General features: G+C 36.6%; 1 pseudogene; it reads left to right on the plus strand.

Annotated features, from left to right (window-relative positions):
• The first annotated feature begins 1721 nt into the window (after window positions 1-1721).
• On the plus strand, window positions 1722-6434 carry LOC125530738 (annotated as a pseudogene).
• Window positions 6435-7275: the final 841 nt, after the last annotated feature.

The raw sequence follows: 7275 nt of genomic DNA on the forward strand, positions 1-7275 counted from the left end.
TGCCTGGTGTTTTGTTCCACTCTTGCCGCCCTAGTTTCCGCCATACCGGTGTTATGTTCCTTGATTTTGTGTTCCTTACGCGGTTGGGTGTTATGGGAACCCCTTGATAGTTCGCCTTGAATAAAACTCCTCCAGCAAGGCCCAACCTTAGTTTTACCATTTGCCACCTAAGCCTTTTCCCCTTGGGTTCCGCGGACTCAAGGATCATCTTTATTTTAAACCCCCGGGCCAGTGCTCCTCTGAGTGTTGGTCCAAACTGGGCGATGTCCGGCGCCCCCTGGGCAATCAGGGTTTATGCCAACCCGACGTCTTGCCCATCCGGTGTGCCCTGAGAACAAGATACATGCGAATCCTATCGGGATTTGTCGGCACATCGGGTGGCTGTGCTGGTCTTGTTTTACAATTGTCGAAATGTCTTGTAACCGGGATTCCGAGTCTGATCGGGTCTTCCTGTGAGAAGGAATATCCTTCGTTGAGCGTGAGAGCTTGTGATGGGCTAAGTTGGGACACCCCTGCAAGGTTTTGAACTTTCAAAAGTCGTGCCCGCGGTTATGGGCAGATGAGAATTTGTTAATATCCGGTTGTAGAGAACCTGACACTTAACTTAATTAAAATGAATCAACCGCGTGTGTATCCGTGATGGTCTCTTCTCGGCGGGGTCCGGGAAGTGAACACGGTTCTTGCGTTATGCTTGAACATAAGTAGTTTCAGGATCACTTCTTGATCTTTATAGCTTTTCGACCGTACTTTGCTTCTCTTCTCGCTCTCGTTTGCGTAAGTTAGCCACCATATACGCTAGTGCTTGCTGCAGATCCACCTCACTACCTTTTCCTACCCATAAGCTTAAATAGTTTTGATCGCGAGGGTGTGAGATTGTTGAGTCCCCGTGACTCACAGATACTTCCAAACAGATGCAGGTTCTGATGATGCCAGTGCAGTGGACGCTACCGAACTCAAGTGGGAGTTCGACGAGGATTCGGGTCGTTACTATGTGTCTTTTCCGGATGATCAGTAGAGGAGCCCAGTTGGGGTGATCGGGGATCTAGCATTTGGGTTGTCTTTCTTTATTTTGGTTCCGTAGTCGGACCTTGATTGTATTCTGCATAATGTATGATATATTTATGTATTGTGTGAAGTGGCGATTGTAAGATGACTCTTTATCCCTTTCTTATTCAGTACATGGGATGTGTAAAGATTACCCCTCCTGCGACATGCGTACCATGCGGTTATGCCTCTAAGTCGTGCTCCGACGCGTGGGAGATATAGCCGCACCATGGGTATTACATATATATATATATACGTGTGTGTGTGTGTGTCAATTCTAACGCAACTAAAAGTTGAATTATATTTTGAGCTATTGATGCCGCATTTTAATTGTTTGATCTTTTTTAAATTAGTATCTATTCATTTTAATATCCCAAAAATTGCGCCAAATTAAGTTTGATGCACCATTTAATTAGGGAAATTTGTTATAATGAAGTATATTTTCAAATGAGTATGCATGCCAATATGTATTATTTTTTCATGCATATGGTGGTAACTAACAAATCATGTTCATAAATATGGCCATTAGAAGCACGCATATATACTTAAGCTTTATCATGCTTGTGTACCACCTTATTAACTACTCAATTGATATTCCTCATTAGTTGAAGTATTTAATTTACATATGCATACCTAACTAAATTTCCAATGTATTAATTTTTCTTAATTTCATGTAGTTCATTCATGCATTTGACAAGAGAAACTTGTGGCACAAGATGCCTGTTCCAATCGGTTTACTCTACCTAAACACCCGCCGGACCCTCCTCGAAAAATACAACCTGCTAGCTGTTGGGAGTTCTCATGGTGCTCTGTTTGACCCCAAGGAGTTCCCGTACCGCACCGGAGATGGCAAGTACAACGACCCCCATAATGCTGAGGCTGGTAGCCAATACACCTTTTTTCGGAGAAACATGAAGCTAGTTGATCAACAGGATGAGGTACTTAATTATACACTATTTACAAAAAATCTAGTGATTTTCTTACAAAATTCCAAATTTCTAATTAAGTTCTAACAATACAAGTTAATAACTTAATGTAAATTAGTTAAGCACTTATTTCCCTTTTATTTTGGTAATTCTTGTTCTATATATATACGCATGCTTTAGATGTGCTCTTCTTATCTGCTAATTTCAATTTGCATCCCTATTATTTTGTTCAGTAGAAAATTAGATAATATACATATTGAATTTAGTTAGTGAAGAATAAACCTGAAATTAAAGTCTAAGAAGCCAATTAAAGGAGTAAAGATCACCAAAAAAGTGTTTTATTTTTATTTCTTATTTAATATTTAGTTTGACACTTTGACTTCAAGACGGATAAAACTCTTTTTGATGAAACTTTTTGTTTGTAGTTCGTTCTGCAAGCTTCAAATAAGTAAATGACTGGATTAACGTTGAAACTCAAAAAAAATACACGAGTTTTGTCAGTATTAAAAATAAGAGCTAATGTGTGCTTGTTAATTTAAAAACAAAAGCATTTTATTTTAATTATATCATACTGTTAACAGATGGAAATTCAAGGTATACTTTTGAATTATCAGATTATGCATAAAATAATTAATTGTTATTTATCAATGCAGTTGATGAGCCTAGATCCATTTGTTGTGGTGATAAAGCTGTTAGCCAGGAGAGAATACAAGGACACAGGGAAACAGTTCAATATACTAGCAGTTGCATGGATACAGTTCATGGTTCATGACTAGATGGATCATATGAAGGATACCAAACATGTGCATGCTTGATTTAATTCCTTAATTTGATTGCCTTAATTTGTTGAAGTCTTAAAAATAGAAATTCATCTTCAATTGAGAATTTGAAATATATATTGTAGTTACATGTGGTAAATTGGGCAGGCGGGTTAGGTTCGGGTTCGAGTTGAACTTGTCGGGTTAGTTTGGCCTTCTAGAATATCTTGGGTCGAGTTGGGTCCGGTTGGGTGATGGACGGGTTAGGTCGGACCAATTTCAATATTAACTTTTTTTATTGTATGTTGATTTGAGTTGGATTGGATGCTATTTGATCTTAGATCGGGTCAGTTTTGGATCTGGTCAGATTGGTTCAGGTCAGGTCAGTTTGACTGTTTGGAAAATGTCGGGTCAGATTCGAGTCGAGTCGAGCAGATTTCTCGGGTTGGGTCAGGTTCTGCCACCTCTAATTGTTAGTTGATATATAATTAAATTTTCTTGGTTTCTTCCAGATTGAAATCGCAGCTCCAAAAGAAGTGGCCAATGAGTGCCCCCTCAAATCATTCAAGTTCTACGCCACAAAAGAATAGCCTATGAATTCTGATGGAATAAAGACTGGTTACTACAATGTCCGCACAGCTTGGTGGTGAGTAATGCTTAAGATTTTCTCAAGTTAAGATCTTTATTAGAAATTTATCTTAAGCACAAAGAATGAACTTAAAAAATAGAGACGATCGATGAATATATATAAATCAATGCACATTTGCGGATAAAATGTTGTAATTTTTTGCAATTTCTATGTTTGTATGTACCGTGGGATAGGAGTGTAGTATATGGTAATAATGAGAAACACGCAAAAAAGATTAGGACTTATGATGATGGAACACTTGTGATTGGAGATGATGGTCTTCTTTTGCATGAGGAGAATGGTGTGCCATTATCGGGCGACGTTCGCAACGGTTGGGTTGGGGTTTTGATCTTGCATGCTCTTTTTTTAAGGAACACAATGCAGTTTGTGATGCAATAAAGGTAAGAAAAGCATCACTATTATCTATTTGTTTAGTTTTTAGGAAGAATTTGTTGTTCTTGACTTCTTGTCACCGTACCGATAAAGCTGTTATTTACCAAGACGTTAATTTGTTTTCTTTATGCTGAAAATATGAAGAAAAATTTATAAATTTTGTTTTAATCTCAGGAAGAACATCCCAACCTATCAGATGAAGAATTATATCGGTATGCCAAATTGGTCACTTTTGCTGTCATTGCAAAGATTCACACTATTGATTGGACTGTAGAGCTTCTCAAGACTAAAATCATGAGAGCTGCAATGCATGCAAATTGGTGAGGGTATATTTATCTCATTTTATCATATTTTCCTAAAGAAAAAATTAACCGTTGCTGATGGTATTACTTTTCCAAGTGGAAATTTCATTTACATCTGCAAATTCAAATTAATTAAATTTGTGAGAATGTGTACAATTTACCTGATATTCTGATTCTTTTGTGAAGGTATGGATTATTGGATAAGAAAATAAAATATACATTTGCTCACATAGGAGGAACAGCATTAGGTTGCTTGTGGGATTGAAGAAGCCGATCAACCATGGCGTACCTTATTCTTTGACTGAAGAGTTTACCATTGTTTACAGAATGTAGTCCTTAATACCAAGCACTCTCAAGCTCAGGGATCCAATCAGGCAACCCACTGCAAATAATTCCCCACCATACGTGGAAGAGTGAGCACACAATTTATGTGTGGCATCCATTCCTCTCATTTTTTATGTAGAAGATGTAATGCAAACTAACAACTTTCATTAGATGAGACAAAAAAAGAGTGATGCAGATTATAAAGAAATGAGGAAAAAAGAGTTAAGACATTCTTCTATTAGATATCAACTCTTACATCATGGATTACTGAACCTGACATTAGACACTGAACACGACACAAACAGCTAGATTTATTATGTTTTTTAGCTTCTTTACTATACAATAAAAAGTAGAATGTATAATCTTGGTCACAATAAGTTTTCTGCTTGGTTAGCACATTTTTAGTATAACTGACATAAACACTGACACCATTTCTTTCTTGTGTCAAAATGTAGCATCGATATTGGAGAGTTGGTTGGTCTCAAGGGGGAAGATCAGCTATCGAAAATAGGGTTTGAAAAACAAAAATTATCAATGGGATATCAAGCTTGTGGTGCACTTGAACTATGAAACTACCCAGGTTTCTTCAGGGACCTTATACCACAAAATTTGGATGGTACCAATCGATCTGACAGAACCCACCTTGCTGCCCTACAAGGTATGAAATTTGGACCCAATTTATACCAGTATCAGTAGAGGATCATGATTTTGCACCATGTCAAATTGTTACAAGGATCCACCAAGAATAATCCAATGCATAAAAATATTTAAAATAACTCATACTGGCAACAAATTAAGTACTAGAACAAGTATTTTGTAACCTTAAACTACTATGTTGAAATTTATCACAACATACTTTTCAATTTTCAAGAGTTCCCAAACTATTATTGTACTAATCAGATTGAAAATACAAGATTCTCTTACCAATACATATATCATGTTTGTATCTTGTAACCTTAGCACCACTCTCTAATCAGTCACAACTACCATTTCTTTAAAAAAAACAAGGACATTGTTGCATACTAGTATAAACAAAAATGTTAAGCAAATATTGTACTCTTCAAGTTAAATAAAGAGGATTACTGTGTCTAATGCCTTTGATAATGATTACACTGAGATTACTGTCATTTTATTTTCCTCCAAATTAAAGTATACCGAGACAGGGAGAGAAGTGTACCGAGGTACAATGAGTTCAGGAGGAGACTATTTCTTATTCCAATAAAAAGTTGGGAGGATCTGACAAGTGACAAGGATGCAATTGAAGCCATAAGAGCAATATATGGAGATGATGTAGAGAAATTGGATCTTCTTGTTGGTCTTATGGCAGAGAAAAAAATCAAGGGATTTTCCATAAGCGAAACAACATTCAACATTTTCATTTTTAATGGCATCAAGGTGATATTTAGTTGTAACTGATGAATGCTAGACAAAGTACCAAATTTGATTTAAGCCCTTGTTAAATGTATTACGAAACAACTGAGAATGTGGCTTAAGCTAATTTTCACTAATTCAAAATTTACCCAAACCGAAGTTCAAAAATGCAAGAAAACATAATGATATGACCATTATGGGTACTTTACTGGTAGATCTAGAATGTTACCAGAAAAAAGTAGTCAAATGTAGAAGTACTAATTTGAGATGATAACTACTCAGTTAAGATATGAATATTAATTTAACACATCTCTATAAACAGGAGGCTTAAAGCACATCGATTTATTACAAGCAATTTCAATGAGAAAACATACACCAAGAAGGGGATGCAATGGGTCAAAACAACTGAAGGCCTACGAGATGTGATCAACGGGCACTACCCTGAAATTACTGCCAACTGGATGAAGTTCTCTAGTGCCTTCTCTGTGTGGGATGCAAACTACTAGTGCAAAAATAAAAGGCCCCCTACCATATGTACTACATGCAATTTGGCAAGTTATATGAAGTATTATTTGTTTACAAAATTATGGTGTTTGTTCAGTGTAAATAAATATACTTAAATATGTCAGTGTAATATATGTAATAGGATTCATTATTGCATGACACAAGTTGTATGCTTATTTGTTTACGTTTTATTATTGTACATTATTATTTGTTCATTGTAATTAAATATGGCTGGGAAATAAGTAGGAGGAGACCATATAACATCTTCCTTCAATCTTCTCTTTGATTACATCTTTCTTTTCTTTCTTTTGGTTTTCCTTACAGTGTATACTTGTACATCTACGTATACCAATTAAAGAAATATTAGGCTTGATCATCATCTTTTTCTATAAAATAATAAAATAAATCTCCAATCGCAGTTTTGGCCGATTCTCCCCGTTTCATGGACTATTACTCATTGTTTTGGGGTCCCTGAGTGATTTCCACAATTGCCTGTTGTCCTTTGAACTCCGAGCCTTGACAATTACTGTCTAATTGTCACAGTTCATAAGGGTAGCCGGGGCCGGCTTGTCAACCAATGACAAATCCATCAAAAGCTCTCGAAACCATCCTACTTCAACACATGAATTATGAGTTTTGCTTTCATAGTCGATCTCGTTAAGATCGTTTGCATGCAAGACTTCCAGGAAACAACACCGCCATCAAGTGTGAACACATATCTACTTATGGCTTTCATCTCATTAGCATCAGATATCCAATTTGAATCACTATACCCCTGAAGTACCATTGGGTACATGGTATAGTGAATTTCATGGCTCATGGTTGAAAGTGCGTTATATCGACTAGAGGGGGGTGAATAGGCGATTTTTATGAAAGTCTTCAAAACGTGAGAGTTATGAAGACAAACAGTGAAGATTATGCCTATTACTATGCAGCGGAAGTTAGATTACACTAGGCCAGCCATGGTCATGTATTCAATAGAGTGAAAGCGCAATGACAAACAGCTTCAGTGTAATAAGGATCAG

Source organism: Triticum urartu, unplaced genomic scaffold, assembly GCF_003073215.2.
Source record: "Triticum urartu cultivar G1812 unplaced genomic scaffold, Tu2.1 TuUngrouped_contig_6527, whole genome shotgun sequence".
In the NCBI taxonomy this organism is placed as follows: domain Eukaryota; kingdom Viridiplantae; phylum Streptophyta; class Magnoliopsida; order Poales; family Poaceae; genus Triticum; species Triticum urartu.